Source organism: Nelusetta ayraudi, unplaced genomic scaffold (genome assembly GCF_046127955.1).
Source record: "Nelusetta ayraudi isolate G7.1 ecotype Tasmania unplaced genomic scaffold, CSIRO-AGI_Nayr_v1 ptg000097l, whole genome shotgun sequence".
In the NCBI taxonomy this organism is placed as follows: domain Eukaryota; kingdom Metazoa; phylum Chordata; class Actinopteri; order Tetraodontiformes; family Monacanthidae; genus Nelusetta; species Nelusetta ayraudi.
Genome location: NW_027466147.1, coordinates 2,655,001 through 2,675,508, shown reverse-complemented (window position 1 = coordinate 2,675,508; position 20,508 = coordinate 2,655,001). Strand labels below are relative to the sequence as shown.

Sequence of the window (20,508 nt, the reverse complement as noted above, 5' to 3'; positions counted from 1 at the left end):
GACGTCTTAACGAACAGGACCGAAGGGGTGGCGGTGGAGGTTTTCCCGACAGAGCCGTCACTGACTGGAATACCCCGACTGCGGCCGACGCGCAACATTAACTGTGACGGCTGCAGTGAGCCGGCAAACGGGTAAACACGGCCGTGCACGTTTCAGCAGCATACGTTTTGACCCCGCAGAGGTTCAGCAGGCAGCCGGCGACTCGGTGGCTACACTGACTCAACACACGCAGGGTTGGAAAGTGACAGCTTTTACTGGGGGAAATTCCAATAACAAAACAAACAAACAAGAAATACACACACGTACAATACCAATGCAGGTGGGTTGGCTTCAGAGTTGAGTTTAAGACAGGGAGCCATATGCAGCCCATTAAGCTTTTTAATTCGGCCCACCGAAGTCTTTCATCCACTTTTTCAGTGTTTTAAAAGTAATTTCAATAAAGAGCAAAATACCGTGGGGCTTAAAAAGACGCTTTTGTTTATTTTCATATTTTCTACCTAGCCCACGATGTGTTATTTTCTCTTATCGGGTGGGTTACCAAAACACTCCATACATCTGCTGCTGCTCCGGCCCCACTGTCAAATTTAGAAGACATTGTGGCCCCGCCAATCAAGAAATTTGCCCACCCCTGGTTTAAGATCTCTGGATCATCTGGGAAAGTCACCTAACGATGCAAGCGCAACAAAATTATTATTAATAAAAGCATTTTTCACTCGTTATAAGCAATGTATCCACTAGAGGGAGACAGTCTCACACAGATGTCCCGTTTCCATTTTCAGTTCTAGCTGAGCGTTGAGCTTTTTTTTTATCTAGAATCTTGGATCAAAAAGTTGAACCCCCCCCCCCAAAAAAAAAAACCAAACAAACATTCTCAGTATGCATTCTCACATGCATGTACTCATACTGTACATATTTAACAAAATGTATGCTGCCTGCATTGGAACCTTTGCTGGGAACCACAATACACACATACACACACACACAAACACACACACACACACGCTTAAACACACACGTTCGTCCTCACAGAAAACATTATTTGATATACGGCAAATAAAAGACTAAGAGACTCTTTCAAAAGAAATAAAGACTTTTTTTTAAGAAATAGAAGCCAGTTGGAGCAGCCAGAGGGCAAAGAAGTGCATCATCACGCTGATGTAGAGTTTGTATGCAAGTGGGAGAGAAATAGCCGCAGCCGACTTTGTCGAGCTCTGCCCTGGAGAGGGACTCAAGGCTGACAGCTTTATTAATGCAGGCTGAGCAGCGCTTAAGAGTCCGACAGGGGAGCAGATAACAGAGTGGAGCCGCGGAAAGTGAATGTTAAGGTAACGTGGCAGCAGGATTTCATCGCAGTGAAGCTCGCAGGTAGCCATTGAACCTGCGCAAGAGAGATCAGAGTGAAGGAAAACCGAGCGGTGGAGCGGCTGAGTTTCATATCACTGATAGTAGAAACTTACCTCATGTATGCATTGGCCCTCTGGCACAACCTGCTGCCGCCAGGCATCTTTATCCCTCCGTTTTTACATTAGCGTCGCTGCAGCAGATTAGCATCGTCTCACCAAGGAGTGACTGGTTCTAATTAGACTGAGCAGCAGGGCTGTTTAGGATAAAGAAGAAGAAGAAGAAGACGTTTCACATTTATTCAAATCTGTTCAAATGTGGAAAATACAGAGTTGGGCACTGCTGCACAGATGGAAAACTGTTAGCATTTTAGCGCTGGATCAATGGAACCGGGAGCCAAGCTTTTTTAATACGATGCCAATTTAGATACCTTGGTTTCGACACCAGTTCCAGAACAATGCTTTTTTTTAATTTTTATTATTATTATATCCAACAACAAAAATACATTTCAATGATGGCACAAATCTTTCATTTTCCTTTTTACTCGTGATTTAAATCAAGATTTCCTCCAAATCAAATTTGTTGGCTTTCCCTCCTTGCCCACAACATCATTGGCACAAACGAAGCTGCACAGCGTGGTGTTTTTAAACTTTCATTGAGACGGAATGCTTAACAAGCCAAACGCTAGAGAAATGTCGTTCTTGACACACATCTGTCAAATGATTATCAGATCACAGACACCAAGATTCACTTTCTTGGTTAACAGAATTTGGCACCAAAAGATGATTTATTTTTCCATATTCGATCGGATTGGATCATTTTGCTTGGTGCTACAAACGTATCAACATTTGGTACCCAGCCCTAACCAGCAGCAGTGAATCTTAGGCTAAGTGCAACATTGTCTGTGGGATAAAGAAGCAAACATTAGAGCTGTTATTTTTTCCCCTGTATTTCTATGATATATTTTTTTTTATTACTTACCGTGCGTGCAAGGGGCAGCTCATGGTGGTGTGTTTTGACTTTCTTTCTTTCTTTTTCAATATCCAAGCCACCATCAGGGTCCTGACCCTTCAACAGACCGACACGGTGGCAATAATCCACTCTGTCAGTCGTTTTCCTACAGGCGCACGACGTAAAGATCATATACGTTGGCGTACGGGAGCCCATGTGACCCGACGGCCTCGGGGGGGGCCGCGGTAAAAGAGCAGCATGAGGTCCGGGTCACAGATGGGACGCTCGGGACCTCCCGGAGGATTCGTCTTATTGTCAAATCACGAATTTTATATACGTAAACATGGCCTAATGGGCAGATGGATGTATGTATGCGGAGGAGACCTCCGGCCCCGCTGCCGCGCTGCCATTACACAAAACACTAATGCATCGTGGGACCTGCAGGCGACGGCTATTCATAGAACCTCCTGCCAAATGTCACCGAGGCGAGGTCACTGACATCCTCGTGACGTGCCAGCAGCCACTTAAACAACCAGTCAGTCAAGTGTGGCATCAGTCTCAGCGTCTGTTTCGCTTCCACGGGTGAATTTACACGGACAAATTTCCACGGATGAATTTCCACTGACGAATTTCCATGGATGTGCGCGGAAATTCAAAGCTAGCCATTTGTGTTGAGTCCCACTATTAAAGGTTAAGTGTGTAATATTTGGAGACTTTGAAGAACAAACGGCGACATCAAGTGGTCACATTTTAGATTGCAGCGTCTTTCGCTCTCTCTCCCCCCTACTGAGTTGCCAGTGAGCTACGGTGCCCTGCGTACACAAACCAGATGCCTGGTCCGCCTTGTTCTTCTTTGGTTTAATTTGAAGACGTGAGCAGTCAACCTAATTACAAAAGGCGCTCTCAGGTGGGCTGGATTATCCACACCAGGCTACAATCCTGCTGCTAGCGTTCGGCAAACGGCGCCACCTGCTGCTCTTACGAGCGACCACTGCAAGTCTTCCACCAAACGGTTCTTTGTTCACATCAGGATCTCGCGTACCTGAAATTTGAAGCTTGGTCATGTGATCTTGGAACTCGCGACATCTGTATTTTGGTTCACGCGTGTTACACCCGCAGAATTAAATCATCTTTTCGGCTGCTTGGATTAATGCATTCTCACTTCTAACAGTCGCGGCTACACAGAATTCAACCTTGTCCATTTTCCCCCTTGTTTTCAATCGAGCCCAATTTTATTTGATCATTGTGACACGTTCCAGGACTCATAAAAAAAATAATAGATATTGTGGCTCTCTATACCACTGAAAGTGCTTCTCTTACCTTTTATTCTGCTGCCAGTGTTTTTGTCCCACTGTCGCCGCACTTGAGCGAGTGAAGCCGACATATTAGAAGAATATAAAGCTGTTTGGAATAAACAAAAATGTTTTTTTGCCCGTGAGGATGGAAGAGTTTTCACACGCCGCCGTTTTAATCCTACGAAAAATGTTCCGATGCACCTTTGACGTCGGCTATGCCGTCTTTAGTTCTCCTGAATGGGTCAAGCCGCCTTCTGATCAATGATTTAAGGTGCTCACAGATCAGAGAGTGCTTTGGTCCAAACAGAATATTGGATGAATATCATCCCTTTTATGCTCGCCAAGTCGCTCCTTTGCTTCGGGAGATTATGAAGACCAGTTATCCTGACCTTTAGCCGACGAGTAGAAATTCTGAATTGTGTGATTTAACTAGGGGGCAGGAACAAAAAAAGACAGAGTCTAAACTGGAAGTGCCACTTCAGGGAGGTGCAGGTGGTGTATGTGGAAATGTGAATATGTCCGAGAAAAACTGTCTGGGTTAAGTCAAAAGTGGGTTCAGCTGCCGCGAGCGGACGTCTCCTCTTACGGCCACTCAATCACTCCGGAGGCTCTGGCTTTCGTCAATCTCCCAAACCTTCCCTGCTGCACCGTGGAGGAACGGACGGCTCACCATTACCAAAATATTTGTGTAACTGCGGCAGGGGGGGCGAACGGTAACGGGCGAAGCAGCAGAAGCTTTGAAACACAAGAGGACCAGAAGAAGGAAACGCAACAACTTGGAGCCCACAGTGGCGGAGAAGCTGAGACGGCGCTTGTCCCTCTGCTGAACCCAACCGTTGGATGGAATTCTGGAAGACCCCTCCCTGAACTTAGCTACCTGCTACGAGATGCTACCTGAGCGTTTTGGGTGCTTTTCATTGGCAAACAACAAAACTTTGGTCTGACCGCCACTCTGACTTTGCTTTTATCTCTTTCCCTAATTTTTGTGTTATTTCCTTTTCACCCCAACCGGTCAAAGCAGATGTTGCCCTACAAAGCCGGGGAGTCTGCTCGAGGTTTCTTCTTCCCCACCGGGGAGTTTTTCCCCTGCCACCGCCGCTTTCAAGCTGCAGCGAAGGGATCAGCCGCTTCTCTCTTTGATTGTGCAAATCACTTTGAGAAGCCTTTGGCTGGGATTTACCGCTTTATGAGTAAAAAATTGCTTGGCGGATTGACTGTCTGGAACTGAGGCGGAGCAGTTTTTCTCAAAAGTCAAAGTGATATTTTGACAGTTACCGTGTGATACGGTACACAGGCATAGGGCTGGGCTGAGTGGTTATTTTTAAGCAATTAGTGTTGAAACTGAGCTGCAGCATGTTGGCCAAGACCATGTCCAGGTTCCACTAAGAACAGGTCCTGCCAAGGTCAACCCAAGAAGTTAAGTGCTCGGCGTCATGTCCAGACGTCTTTGAAAAATAGACGTATGAGTGCTGACAGCATTGCTGCAGATGTTGAAGGGGTGAAAGGTCAGTATGTCAGTGCTCCGACGATCAAATTGGTCACATAGCTGTTGTGTGTGTGTGCGTGTGTGTGTGTGTGTGTGTGTGTGTGTACAGTACACACACAGTTTCAGTGCTTGCAGGCTCTGAGGACAGTTTGTGTCCTGAACCATCGATCCATCCCAAACCTGACTTGAACCTTCCCCAATTCATTTCCCCCCCAGACCCCTGGTGGTGGTTTCATCAGTGCTTCAGTGTTTCCCTCTGTTTTCCTGGCCCGCGGGCCTTTCCCACCATGGGCTCTTCCAGTTCACATTCAGTTTCCGGCCTGTTCATCCCTGTAGGGCCACAAAGCAGAGGGGGGAATAAACAACAATAAAGAAAACAAAACAAAACAGGCTGAGTCATCCGAGATGCACGTGCATACAAGCCGTGAGCTACGGTCACATTGTCCGACAGCCATGGACGTCAAACACGACACGGATTTCTGCTGTGCGACTCGCAGTGCAGGACTCCCTCAATTCCTTCTTGTTCCTTCTCATAATTAGAGAGCTAATTGTGCTGCCCTATGGCTCAACACACACACACACACACACACACACACACACACACACACACACACACACACAAACATACAAGCATCCACGTGTTGAAGGTAGACGGATGAAACCTGCTCGCCATGGAGACGAATGCGGACATTTCATCCTACAACTGATGCAACTTGGCAGGTGAACCTGCAAGGCCCTCCCATATTTTCCTGCATGTTCGTGTTTCGTGTGTCGCCGATCCTGGTTCTTGTCCCCCATAAACTATTTGGGGTGAAAGATTTTCCACAACTGTATTCCATTATGAATTCGACATAGTGCTCCAACTCCCTATGATGTGACATGTCCCAGTAGTGATGGGACCTGTTCTTGAAGAGGTGTCCCATTTCGTAGTGAGAAATGGGATTAGACCTTTGTTCTAATTCCTTATGTTTTTATAAGTCATTGTGTAACTGGTATTGGACTCAAAAGAATTCCCTGGTTTTACTTGGAGGTTACCTTCCATGCTAACATTAGCATGTGTCCGTCGCTGTCCTCTTTTCCTACGCAGAGTTGCGTAAACCTGTTCCAGGAAAGCTGCGAGCTGACGCAAAGCTTTGGTTAAGGTGGAGGCAAATGACGCTCGGCCTCACCCCCCGTTTGAGCATGCGGGCCTAATTACCCCGACGTTTGTCTCACTCTGGCGGAACGGCGGGGAGAACCAACCAACCCGGCCACCTTTGCTACGCTAATTGGGAATCAGGAGGGTACAACTGTCATTTTTTACTCAAACGCGGTCGTGCTAATTGCGCTCCAGCTTGTTTTTTGTCTGAGTATTTTTTTTTTTTTTAGCAGCAGTAGCAGTAGTAGCAGTAGTTGTTTGAAAGAAGCTGTATTTCTGTGATTTCTGTAGTTAATAAGCCTCTGGAGGTACATGAAGCCTTTCATGCTGCTTAAGCTGCAACATGGAGATTTGATAATCGTTACAACATCCAGATGCAGACAATTGGCGGGTATTAAAACTGTGTGTGTGTGTGTGTGTGTGTGTGTGTGTGTGTGTGTGTGTGTGTGTGTGTGTGTGTGTGTGTGTGTTGTGCAGAAATATTCTCTGTGTCATTCTTTGTTTTTGTGTGTATGAAACGCACTAGAACACACACACTTTACACAGTAAATCAAAGTAAAAAATAAAATCTCTATTTTCCATTGAGATGTGTCCAAACATGGACAATGGCGAGGGCATGCAGGGAGGGTGGTTTTTGCGTGCCGCACAACGAGAAAGAAAAATAGAGGCGACACAGAGAATAAAGGGATACGGACGACAAAAGAAGCAGACGGACGGCGGGTGAGCACAACAAGTGAGGCAGCGATAAAGTGATGATAAAAGAGATATGAGGCGGCAGCAACACATCATACAGACACAGCAGTTCTAAAACATGTCATCTTAACGTGCACACCTGTGTGCTATTTTTTTTTTTTTTAACACAGCTTAAATCTTAAATCTCTTCTTTTTGCCTCAAATGTGGCAAAAAAAAAAAAAAAATAGTGCCCTTCCGGTTTGTCGTGGACCAAAAGTCGGGGAGTCTGAAATGTCGGTCTTGAAGAGAGGAACACGTGGGTCTTTGTCCCATGTCTCTACGACCTTCGTACTGGCCACTTGGGCCATTCTATCTTTTGGCATGCATGTTTCACTATGGAGTACCTAGAATTTTCATTTTTGCATTTTATAAAGTTTGTCACTGGTCCTGACCTACATGCTGAATTTTGCTGATTTTGGTGTATGTTAAGGGGGCCATAATAATAATAATAATGATAATAATAATAATAATAATAATAATAATAATAATAATGATAATAATAACTTGGATTTATATGGCGCTTTTCATAACCCAAAGACGTTTACATAAGAAATATTCAGCTCAAGAAAGTGCTGAAAAACATCACACGGTTCTTCTTCTCGCTCAGCTCCATCTTGTACCCATCATTTTGTTTCAACCTCGGATTGTCTGAAGCCTGGAGGTGAATCTCAATATTTCAACTCTTGGTGCTTTTAATGCCTTCTAAGCTCTCAGCAAAGTCTCGTCCCCTCCTCCACTTTTATTTATCTTCAGCTGATTTTCTTACTTTCTTCCCTGATTCCTTTAAAATGTATTTTTTAAAAGTTCCATATGATGCAAATTTCCACCAATATTTTCTGACAGTAATGCAGTCCGTGAACTCACCACAGACGAGGAACAGGCCGTCCTTTTACGTCTTCCGCTTGCTCCACTTTGCAGAAAGTCTCGTGTAAAAACCCAACAAAACAACCGTTTCCAGCAGGAGGAAGTAAACACAGGGCTGAACATGCAGCTCTCTGGTGATCTAGAGGTTTTTTTTTTAGGGGAGGAGTCTGGGGTGCGGGGGGTGGGTAATTGAATTCCTGAGGCAGCCTTAAAAAAAAAAGGTTGAAAACGGTGCAAAATGGGGCCTTTGATGTCTTTCAGATTGCCTCCCTTTATTTGAACTCTCACTTTATTGCTTGTTTGAAAATGTATGTTCAGCGCGACAAATTGACTCTGTGCCTGTTTGGGATGCGCTATTAAAAAAAGGAAAGACAAGGAAAAAGAAATTGAGCTTGACCCGACAGTCGTTTTCAGTTTTCCCTCTGCGGCCTGAAACAAATATCAGTGTTTTGACAAAAAATAAGCGCACCAAAACTTTCTTGGCTTCATACGAGCTGCAAGGCGATAATGAGAAGTCGGTCGGCGTGGGAGGAAAACATAACGAACCCAATCTTTTTTTTCTCTCTCTCTCTGAAAGAAGATGAACTAACGGCTGCGGCTGTATTTGATGACTGCGTGAAACGAGCGAACAGATGGAAAATGAGGCTCCATAGACGAGGACGCTGAGGCTGCTGAGCCGCGGTCCAACCCGGGATCCAAGTCACAGACGCAGCAGAAACGAATTCAAGAGGAACATCAAACTTCCAGCCCTCATAAAAACCGCTGATTGCAAAGTTTTTAAGATTGCAAACTAGACACGCTGAGAACTTCGCCAGGGGGCCACCTCGCTAGGAGTTGGTTCCCCTTTTGTCTTCAGAACTGCCTTCGTTCTTCATGATGGAGATCCAGCGAGGTGCTGGAGACGTTCCTCAGAGATTTTATTCCATAATCAATCAATCAATCAATCAATCAATCAATCAACTTTTATTCGTACAGCGCTAAAAACCAGCTGGGCCCCCAGAGCAAGGAAGTTGTGACAGTGACCAGGAAAAACTCCCCTGTGGGAAGAAACCTATAACAGATCCAGACTCCGCCTCTCACCAAGAGTAACGTGTAAAAGAGGAGTGGTCCGAGAACAAACTCTTGAGGGACTCCGTGACTAATCCTCTTACGTTCTGATGAGTGATTATGAACATACACAAATGGAAAACGGTCAGGCAAATAAGATCTCAACCAGTTTTTAGGCTTGATCTTTGATGCCAATAACATCCTCTCATCTTTTCGGAAGAATGCTGTGGTCAACCGTATCAAAGGCAGCACTGAGATCTAGAAGAACTGAAATAGAAAGAAGATCGCTGTCGGATGCCATCAGGAGATCATTACTCACCTTTAGCAGTGCAGTCTGAGTGCTGTGAGGATGTCATTGAGCGACATCCTCACACAGTTGCTGCAGATCCCTCGTACCCACATCCAGGTGCCAAACTCCCGTCCCACCACGTCCCAGAGTTCCTACTGGACTGAGAACCAGCAACTGTGGAGAAACTGTTTTGAGCTGGTTGGACTTTTGTGACATAAAGGTTGTTTTTTTTTTAATATATATATTATTATTGTTTTTTTTGTTTTATTTGCTGTGGCTTTCATGAATTGTGTTATTTTGTTTTATTTTTTAAGTTGAAAATAAAGATTTTCATTTCATTTCATTTCATCCTGTTGGAGGTGTCCACCAGAACCAGAAGATATTTCACTGTGGTTACAAAAGGAATCTACCTGGTCAGCAGCAACACTCTGGGAGGCAGGGAGTCCAAACTGCTCCGTGGGGGGAAATCTACTCGTAATGAAACATGGGTGTCGATCACTTCCTGGTTAAAACTGATGATGCAGGTTGTTGTGTGTAAAGTGGCCGTTTTTATCTGCAAAACTGGCCGCTCCGTCTGAGCTAAAGGGTGCTTTAGACAAAGGATCAATTGGCTAGGACATTAGCGTTATCGTGAAGAGCTAACCTCCTACTGTTGCGACTAATTCCGGCAAACTAATTTACACAACTGGCAAAAAAAAAAACCTAAGCAGCTAATCCTCTTGTGTTTAAATCCAGTAATTGTTTTTTTGCAGATATTGTTTGGTATTAACTGTGGACAAGGATTCCGAGTAGAAAAAAAGGGAGAGTTCAAACATTTTTGCTCGGTTCGTCTAATTTAGCACCGAGCGAGATAATAATCTGCTGTTGGACGAGGTCAAGTTGTGTTGACCTAATTGTGTTGAACTTAATGGCTCATTTCCTGTACATTTGTTTCGCAGCAGGACAATTGCAAACTGCCAAAACACACGCACGTACACACAAACACACAAAAGAAACCCCAGATTACAACAAAATAGGAATTGTACTACAGCTCGATGAATGGACCCATAAATAATTAAATTTCCGCTTGTTGTCGTCAAATCAATCGGCCGCATCACGAAGGTCTGTTTCCAAAAGGAGGTCGATTGCCATCGATAAGGACGCAACAAACGACTGAGTCAGAAATGACGTTACGTCAATGCAATAGAAATCTGATTTAATCTCCAAATCGCTTCCAAAAACAGGACGGAAACCTGATTAAAGCACATTTATGTCACAATTCTAGAATCAAAAAGGCTGAATAGAAGTACGCAGGAGTCGGCCTGCTTTCATAAAGTCTCCGGCGGACCAAACGGTGGTTGCAGGACGTCGTTCCAAGCAGACGGGAGTGAGTGGCAGACGGTCATCTGTCCGGCGTCCAATTTATGGGATTTATTATTCCCGGTCTTGGATGCATTTTTGCATTTGCAATTTGACAGTTAGAGGAATTGACAAACTCGCCATGTCCGATCCTTCGCCAAACCTTCAGTCTGAATGAGTTTCTCTGTTCTCGTCCTACTCGTCACTGATAAATATGTCATTCGCCCACATCTCAATTAATTTACCGCAAGCCATTTTTTCTCTCAACGGTCTGGGATTTAAATAAGCCATGGAATAACATTACTGATAAGCTGGAATAATATTTCAATGTGTGTTGGGCTTTGTGTAAAATTTCACCCTCCAAGAAAAACAAAGTGATTACACATGAATTGCACGGTTCTCTTAACACCTTGCAGTCGACCTTCGCACATGAAAGTGATGCTGATTGTTTGGCCCCATGACACACACATCATTTATTTACTTCATTTGCATAAAATATCAATTATGCATGCATTAAAAGGCTCATTTCTTTTTTTTGTTTCCCCACATTTCTAACCGTGGTTGTTTTTTTCCCCAAAGAAATAAACATAAAAAACTAAAATAAATTATAAATAAATAAGCAAAAATCAATTATGTCACAACTACCTGATCAAATAGTTCCCTAGTTCCCAACTTTGTAAATTAATTTTAAATTTATTGCAGACGAAATAATTTCAGTCTTTCTCCGTGATTCAAAGTCTTTCCGTGAGTTTGTTTCGCTCACTAATCTGAAATTAATGACACCGTTGACATTTTGGTCATTTAATCGAAGATGACCTCAAACATTCATAATTAATATCTGTTAGCAATTCATTAAGAAAACTGTGGCAAACTAAAGTTTTTTTCCCTCCCTGACATGATCAGTATTCACCGTGTCACACCACTGGTTGACGAGCTGATTCCTCTCCACAAACTACTCAATCATTCATTTACGTGCTCATACATTCATCCCCACTCTCTCTCTCTCGCTTCTGAACTCCACGAGGGCACGATGATCGTCCGGTCCGTCGGCTCAACGTCCCGCTGGCCTTTACCTCTGCAGGGTTTGACCGAGACGGTCGCAACAACGGCGAATTAATCCTGCTGGAGCTCTAATTTATTGTTGCATTGTTTGCCAGTTCCGTGCAGCGTTTGGCAAACAAACTGGACTTCCAATCCCAAATGCCGTCCGCAGGCCCTCTGCGAGTTCTCCTTGCTAACTCATGAATAAATTGTGGGCTGGACAAACGATGAGCCCAGAGGCCTCCTGAGCAACTGGCACGCTTCAGAACACACGGCTGGAATTTGGACTGAAATGGCGGTTTGGTGGATGGAGCTGTTTTTTCTTTTTTATGTTACTATTACTTTTTCTCCCTCACTTAGACATTTCAACGTTTAATACTTCTAAAAGTTTTTGCCAAAGTTCCTGGTATCCATCGACTCGACTCGACACAACGTGAGACTAAATTTCCACTCAGCAAATGTAATCGACAATTCTGTTGCCTGCTTGCTTGCTGCTAATGCTGGCTTGCAGCATTAGCAATAGCTACAATGTTATCTGTCAACTTATATTAGCACGTTAGCATGCACGGGCGCTGCTGTCACACTAAGGGCAACTCAGGATGAACTGTTTCATGGCACACTGGTACCTCAGTTAGACAGACTTGAAGGCCACGTTTCCACTGGTACCTGCTCAGGTGACCTTATGTGACCTCAAGTCGTGGAAATACGGCCAAAAGGCTGCAGTAAATAAAATAAATCTCCCGACAGCAAGTGTGTCCACTGACTAGTTTCTGTTTGTGTTGACGCACAGAAACCGCCTCTCGGACATTCTCTAGCTAAGTCAGTGACAAGCGTGTTTGTATTTAACTGCTGAAGCTCAGTTGGTTTCCAACAATCTGCTGCATATTGAAAGTCAAGTGTCAGCGAAATGTAAAAAAAACAAAAAAAAACGGTCATCTTCCACTTTGGTGGAGGCAGGCGGGGAAAAGCTGGGGTCATTTCCTGGGTGAGCGCATTCATTTGAATTCAAATCCTTGCGCTCTTCCCCAGACTTCCCCTGCGTGTCCCTCTTCGAAATTCTCTTTAATTTCAGGAAGTCACATTGTCACGCACCGCCTGTCCGACGGCGTCGCCTCATTCATCGGCGAGGTGCAGTGTAACCTGCAGACGGTGACTGAAGGAAGGAAAAAAAAATATATAGAATAAAATCTGCCGAGACTGGCTGTGGTAATTGATGCCCGTTACGGCTGAAGCAGAGAATTAAAAATAGCAGCGCCAAAAATCTGGCTGAGGCCCCGCCGGAGGTGAAATATTCAGTACCGAACTACCCGAGGCCGAGCCGCTGGCGGTGGAAAGAGAGCGTGCGACGGGGGTCCGTTCTCAAAATGGATGCAATGGACAGAAAGATGAACAGGGGTTGAAAGGATGAAGGGAAGGCGCGTGACAGAGATGCGTTTCAATTTGAACGAGCCGGCGTGTGAGAACATTGGCTGCGTGTCCCGACTCCCAGCTGTGTCTGCAATCTTGTCCACGGTTCCCAGAAATGGGAATTCACGGTTGGGATTCAAGTGTTTTTATGCAGCAACATGCATGCGTGGTCTCTATGAGAGCGGCCGCTCTGTCTGAGCCAGACAAAGAGGCCAGCGTTGGTCTTTTCATGGATTTAATTGGCTGTGAGACAAGGTTCATTGTTTATTTAGTGGTGAGAAATGTAATTTCAGTTGGTATTTTTATCCAACTGCCTCGGCATTAAACTGCATCATCCATCCTGAGTTTTTCAGCATCAGCGGGCATCTTGAAACGATTGCGTCTTAATCACGACCAATCAGCATTGTTGTCTGTGGTTGCCAGCGTCCTCTTCTACACCGTGGTGTGCTGGGAGGCGGGGGGGCAGCATATCCAAGAAGGACCAATCCAGACTGGAGAAACTGACCAGGCGGGCCGGCCCTGTGGTCGGCATGAAGCTGGACTCTCTGGTGACGGTGGCAGAGAGGAGGAGCCAGCCACCCCCTGCACACCGTCTTCAGCAACCAGAGGAGTCTGTTCAGTGACAGACTGCTCCTTCCCAAGTGTCGGACCAACAGGCTCAAGAACTCCTTTGTCCATCATGCCATCGCTCTCTACAACTCCTCACTTGGGGGGAGGAGGAGGACGTATAGTGCTGAGGGTAGTGGTAGGGAAGGGAGGTGGCCATTATTATGGATATGTATATTGTATATGTATATTAGTAATTATTTATTATTTTATACCTGTGTGCCGCTATTGTGTGCCGCTATTTTATTTTATTTTATTTTTTATTTATCTGTGTGCTTCAATTTCTTTTTCCATCGGTGTGTGCTGCTACTGCTGCTGGAAGTGTTAATTTCCCTGAGGGAGTCATCCCAAAGGGATCAATAGAGTCTCTATCTATCTATCTATTGGGTCCAGGAGAAGGCCAAGCAGTGTCTTAGTTTCAGAGTAAGGGGTGAAGTGACCAATCACGGCTTGATTTTAGGTGGCTGGGCCAAAAACAAACAAACAAACAAACAAACAAACAAACCATTGTAGTCTTAACTTGGCAGTCTCGAAGGAGGAAGTTAAAGATTAAAATAGATTCAACGGTGGACATGATTCCCGAGAAGGTCCAGAGTTCTGCTCCCACGGTCCCGGTGCTCTGACTTGACCAGGTGCACTGAAGGAGATCTGGATCAGGTTTGGACCCTGGCTTCGCTGACCAGCCAGCCAGCCAGCCAGGCAACCAGCCAGCCAGGCAGCCCCCTGGTGGAGTGAAGGGATGAAAGTCACAACGGGAGGACAAATGAATGAGTATAGCCGCCATCAAGGTCACATGGGCTAAACACCCCCCCCCCGCGCGACCCCCTTTCACTATGGTGCGCGCCAAGCCAAATGAGTCACGACGGACGGACGCTGAGTGAGAGTGACGGGAGTGTGTATGCGTGAGGTGCGTGTGTGCGCGAGAGAGAGAGAGAGAGAGAGAGAGAGAGAGAGAGAGAGAGAGAGAGAGAGAGAGAGAGAGAGGAGGGACCAGAGCGCAGCGCCTTCAAGTCAGCGCGGCGCAGCGCAGCGTCTCTCCGGCGTCTCCTCCTGCTCTGCACCGGTCCATTCGCTGTGTGGAACCTCGCTGCTGCTGCTGCTGCTGCTCCTCCTCCTCCTCCTCCTCCTCCACTTCCACCTCTTCTCTTTCCTCCTCCTCCTCTTTGCGCAGCTCCTCCACAACCCGCTGAGGAACCCGGTGCGCCGACCGGGTCAACTTCCCTCAGTCTGCTTCTGCAAGATAAAAAAAAGAAAGAAAGAAAGAAAGAAAAAACCTGAGACGATCCGTCGGAGCTCCGGCTGGGCGACAATGTGACCGCGGCTCGTCTGGGGGGGATTTAGTGCCGTGACATGCTTCCAGGAGCCGCAGCCTCCTCCACGGGGAAATGGTGAGTCCCAACCCGGCCGGTGCGCTGCATGCGGCGCCCCCGAGCGGAGAGGGTCCCACCCGCCGCTCGGAAAGTTGCCCGGGGTCGCTGCAAGCCGAGGCTGCGAACTGATGCTTGATTTCTGCTTCTTGATTGTTGGGCTGATGGTCGCTGCTCAGGCGCCCCCCCACCCACACACACCCTCTTTTTTTTTTTTTTTTTTAATTCATGCCAAAACTTTGATTCTTCTCCAGATGCTTTTTGTCTTTTTCTTCTGTTGCGTTTCTCTGTTTTTTCCACCCACGTGCAGCAGCTGCTGCCTTTGGTGGGTTTTCACTATTGATCAGTATTGATGAGGATGATCAATGATGGAAAAACTGGTCTTGTTTTTTTATTTGCTTGTTTTTCTCGTGCCTTTTGCTCCTGACTTTACTAGAACGTTCCATTCGCGTTGCTCTTTAAGCAGTAAATCTCACTCTGATCCCGGGAATATCCATACTCAAGCTTTTCTGCTGGGCTTTCCATCTGCTTTTCATCCCTGAATCATGATTACGTCCCGCATATCTGCCGTTTAAGAGCTTTAGATCTTAAAAGCGCCGGGCTTACGTGACATATTTCAGTATTTGGAACAAAAGAAACCAGAGGGTATATCTCTGCAGCGTTCCTTCTCATCTGGCTGCCCTCGGTCTCTCACAACAACCGATGACAAGGCTCCAGTTTAACCCCAGACTGTGTGAAACTCCCCGGAGACTCTCGCGCTCAGGCTGGCAGGCAGTCACTAATCTTGAGCGCGCTTCGATCGGAAAGCCTCTGTGATGCTGTGATATTTGCGACGGGGGGTGCAGCCCGCGGTCAAAGGTGGAGGTTGGCTGATGCGATGCGGTCCTCTCGCTGTGTGTTTGCCCTGTGCGTGTGTGTGTGCTGTGCCAGGGGCGAGTGTGCGCGCCTGTGTAGTTGTCGCGTTTGGACACTGCTTTCCCAGTTCTGCATTCTTCTCAGCCGAGCTCGGCTAATTATCCCAAATCCTCCCTCTGCGCCCTGATAGCGGCATGTTTACCCCACTGTTTACAGCCTCCTGCTAGAATTGTGTCGGACCTCGTTTGGAGCCCGACTGGGGTGTGTGGGAGATGTTTAATCTCCCTCTGTGACATTGCAGACTCCCAGAAACTGTGTGTAGACGGACTTGCGGAGGAAGTGAAGGATTTTTCTCTCCTGTTGCCTCCAGTTAGCTGACGGGAAGGAGTGAAAAACACCGATGCTCACCTTTAATCCCTGGCAGCTCCACTGTGGAGACGCGACTCCCTCAGCTTCCACTTTTGTCCCCTTTGCAAGGTTTGGTTCACTCCTGGGGTGCGCGGGTTTCGGGTTTTTTTGGCGACCCGCGGGTCCTGCAGTTACCAATAATTTGACTCCAGCCGCCCCACAGAACCACATCAATTATTACAACCCTTACAGCCTCAATGGACTGATGTCATTTCCAAGTGTCAAGTGCATGAAACACTGAACAGAATACATGAGCATGACACATTTACCAGGTGAACCCTATAGCGTCTCACTTTGGCCAAACCAAGTAGAACACAGCAGCCTGAGATCATAAAACCCTTGGATGAAAAACCTTCAAACTCTCTAATCTTGCTCCTCTCTCTTTGTGGTTGTTGTTGTTGCGCATGAAGGTTATGTAACATATGCATTTACCTAATGTATTAACATTAGATTGCCGAGCACATTTTCTGATGTTAACCAGTGTAATAGTATGGCCATACAAACGGATTTATTTCCATTATTATTATTATAATACACGTTTTGACCCGGCCCAGCCCGCCGCGCCAATTAAGTGAAAATGTATTGACTCAGTAACAGGTCGGCCCACGCATCACCGGTTCCCTCACAGACCTCCAGCTCTGCTTCCCAATCTCCTCATCTGAAATCACAATTACCGCCCGCACAAGACGTTTTTTCCAGGCCCATAAACTCCAGCCTGTCTGAGCTATTACGTGTCAAAATAGGTCACGTGAGCATCGACTCGCTTTGTTTGCTCACTGCTTTGTTTGGCGTTGAGGTGGAATACAATATTTACACGACGCACAAAGGCAGGAATGAAGAGCGGCCTACTGGCCGAGGTCAAGTCGATGCGACCTTAAAGGCCGTTGGCACCTTTGTCTGACTCCCCACGCGTCTCGTAACTCCCTTCCCTCTTGTTTTCTGGCCCGGTCCATTCCTGGACCAGCATGCGGCGATGCTGTTGGGACAACAGAAGCGCCTTTAAAACCAACATTTCTTCCCCAAAAAAGACTTTACGTAACTCCCCCACATTTGACAAATGCCATTATACGCCTGTTATAAATAGACATAACAAACTTTGTGACGATCAAAGCTTCAGTTTTTGGCTGCCGATCAGAGGAGAGGTGGTGGAAAGAAATGAAGCACGGGTCTCTGCAGACTCCTCGTCACATGTCCTGACATTAAATCAAAGCTTCTCCCCGCGTGTCCTCTGGGGAAAAGCCCGGTTGGACCGGCCCACCAGAAAGCCACCGGGCTTCAGGTGAAATTGTGGAAGAAGAGGCAGGTGACAAACTGTGATTCCACCGGGGGGGCAGCGTGCTCGCCAACGGTTACGTCAAGTCTGGTTGTTGTTTCCCGGCTGACGAGGTTGAGGTCGGGTGCTGCAGGTCTGCCGATAACCTGGACTGGACTGTTAACTTGAGCGGTGTTTTGTTGTTGTTATTTATTGTGATTAATATTGCTGCTGCATTCAGAAATTCTGTCTATTTCCTTTCATGTTGTTGTTTAATTTGACTAGAAAAGCTGCCTATGGACTGCTGTCAAAAATCAAACGCGAAAGCAAAGCCTCTGATCCGTCCACTGCGACGGTGTTCATGTATTTTTGATGTCCATATCAATTGAGATGAACTGCTTATTATATACACCTGGCCGGAACCGGTGGGCGATGACGACATCTGAGTCAGAGTGACGCATCGACGTCGTGGGATAATGAAAAGCAATTAAGTTAATGCCACCTTTAATGGGGATGAGTCACAGGTTTTAAGGCTAAAAACACGTCAGCCAGGTGCTGATGATGTTTTTAAAGTCTTGCCAAGAACGACTCAATGTAACAAGTCTCTCGGAGGCAGTATATACAGAAGTAAATGAAACGGGCCATGTATATAATAAGCACTTGATTGAAGTCCCGAAGTTCACAGTTCACTGAAGCGATTTAGTCTATAGGTCTTCACGTCCTTAGGTTTGAAACCCAGCGGGATTATCCAGTCACAGCCAGTGTGTTGAAAGATGTTCCGTCGATCGCGAATGATTCGGGAGGTTTTTCTTCTTTCTTCTTTTGTCTCGGCTTCTGTATGATGACTTTGGATTTGTGCTGCTGTGTCGGGGATTAATCGCAGTAGATGCAACGAGCTGTCGCTTTGGATCAGTAACTGCACAAAAAAAAAGAAAATCCCCCGCACATTTAAGAATCGATAGCACCTCCTCACCGACACCAGACGGCTTGACAGAAAGCATTTGGTTGCATAATCAAACGCATTCAAATCACCATTTTAATCAATGGCTGCATTTGCATTTAGATAACCTGCACATGCAAGAAGAAAAAAGGTGGATAAGCTCAAACTGTGTCGCGGCTGAGCCCCTTGGAGCCCAGCAGTGTTTGTCACACGCTGCTGGGCTCCAAGGGGAGCCTCGCAATGAACTGTACAGCGAGTTTGTCGCTCCTGGAAATTAAGGATTTTTTGGTGTCAGAAAACATAAATCACATCTCTTCTGCGTAGAACATCAGCGCACAGTCCATTAACACAACTTGGCTCGAAGTCTCATGTGTGTCTCACCAATTGTCGTCACCAGTGGAAGTGAAGTAAACTGGCACTTGGCTGCCGATGACACTAAGGACTTGGAGGAAACTACAACAACAATCTCCAGCGTGTGTCGCCGCTGATTGGCTAATTTCATCATGGGATGTTTGCAGTGACCTTTGGCTTCGGCTGCCGGGTGCGTTTGATCTGAGCCGCTGCTTCACTTCACGTGCGGCATCATTTTGCGTGAAGGCACTTAAACACACACACACACACACACACACACACACACACACACACACACACACACACACACACACACACACACACACACACACACCATCACACATACCGTTGGAGAACAGCTCCTCTCAGCCTGCCATGCGCACCGGAGCTGAAGAAAACAGGTAATTACTTCCCGTCCTTGATATCAGATCTGGTTGTGAACAGCGGCAAAGGGGGAGGAAGATAGGGGGGGGCGAGGAGGAGGAGGAGGAGGAGGAGGAGGAGGAGGAGGAGGATCGCTGCCAGGTTCTGATGATGTTGAGCAGGTATCAAAGCTGGGGGCGGAGCTGGTCGTCCCAGCTGGAACAGGCCTGGCTTCAGTGCGTGTGGAAAAGAAAAAGTGTCGTTTTGGGATATTCTGAGAAAACAGAGATTTTGAAAAAGAAACGGCAACATCATGTGGTTACATTTTAGATTGCAGCGTCTTTCACTCTCTTTCACCCTCCTCCCCTGAGCTTGCCAGTGATCTACAAATCTGGATTCCTTGCCCACCTGCTTCTTCTTCTTCGTCGTGCGTATTCGGCTTTTACCAATATAAAAATCGTACATCAAGCCAAATATCACACCCTGGAGCCTTAAAGGGGACGACCTGTCTTTGATGTGAGGAGCGATCTTGAGTTCCCGTCTGGGTTGATGGTTCCTCATCTTCAAAGATCCTCCAGCCTCTGGAGTTTATTTGCGCAGGGCCTTTTACATAACACGTTGGGAGCGCGTGCGATGAGTCATCCGCACAGTCTTGGATACGGTCCAGTAAATAGTCCTAGCCGGCAGCTGCGGCATGGCTGGCGACGCAATCCCTCGAGGGGGGCAACTAACCGCGAGCATCCGGGTTTCCGTTTCCTGAAAGTGGCGATTGTGTCTCTCGCAGCCTGAGAAAGTTTATTTTTTTATTTTTTGTTTGTTTCCTGAATGTGAGATGACATGACGGGAAACGTCCGACGGCGACGATGTTTAGGGGGCAGCAGGGACTTGAGTGACAGTTTTAGCTTCTCGCAGCGAGCGACTGAAGTCGACGGTTCACGTCCAGAGTCAGATTCCTGCTGAGACACGATGTGAATTTCTGGTTCAGCCCCATTGGGGACGTTGTCGCTGTTTGTCAGGTGTGTCCTTCCCGTCTCTCTGCTCCTCCTGTCAGGATTTCTTGGTTCCTATTTTGTCACAGTGAACGAGAAAAGTGTGTTGGAGTGGCAGTAAACATGGAGTCAACATCCCCCGGATTTTCCAACTGTTTCTGCCTCCAGTTCCTTTTTTTTTTTTTTAATGTTTTTGCAATTAGAAAAAGTGAAAAAAAAAAATTGATTCGTTCTGATTGCAAAGTCACATTTCAACAAGAAGCTGCCCGCGTGCAGACGTTGGTGTAGCCCGAAGAGCCGCATCAAGGTCCTGATTTTATTGGCCGCAGCCCAGTGGATGGAACACACACTTTCCTTCATTGACTCGCCCCCCCCAGCGAAGTTTGTACTTTAAATCAGCTGTTAATACAAATGGCGACACGACCGGTCGCAGCCTGGCTGCAGACC

General features: G+C 46.5%; 1 protein-coding gene across 2 annotated transcripts in view; it reads left to right on the top strand.

The window, feature by feature from the left end:
• The window catches only part of htr4 (5-hydroxytryptamine receptor 4), a 106,079-nt gene that overhangs the window by 1,485 nt on the left and 84,086 nt on the right, over positions 1 to 20,508 (top strand). The window contains exon 1 of one of the 2 annotated variants that reach the window (XM_076048016.1): positions 14,507 to 14,924. The exons of the other annotated variant lie outside the window; for it this stretch is intronic. The gene's annotated coding sequence lies outside the window, so the exon portion shown is untranslated. Of the gene's footprint in view, positions 1 to 14,506; positions 14,925 to 20,508 lie in introns of those variants that run through there. 2 annotated transcript variants of the gene reach the window in all.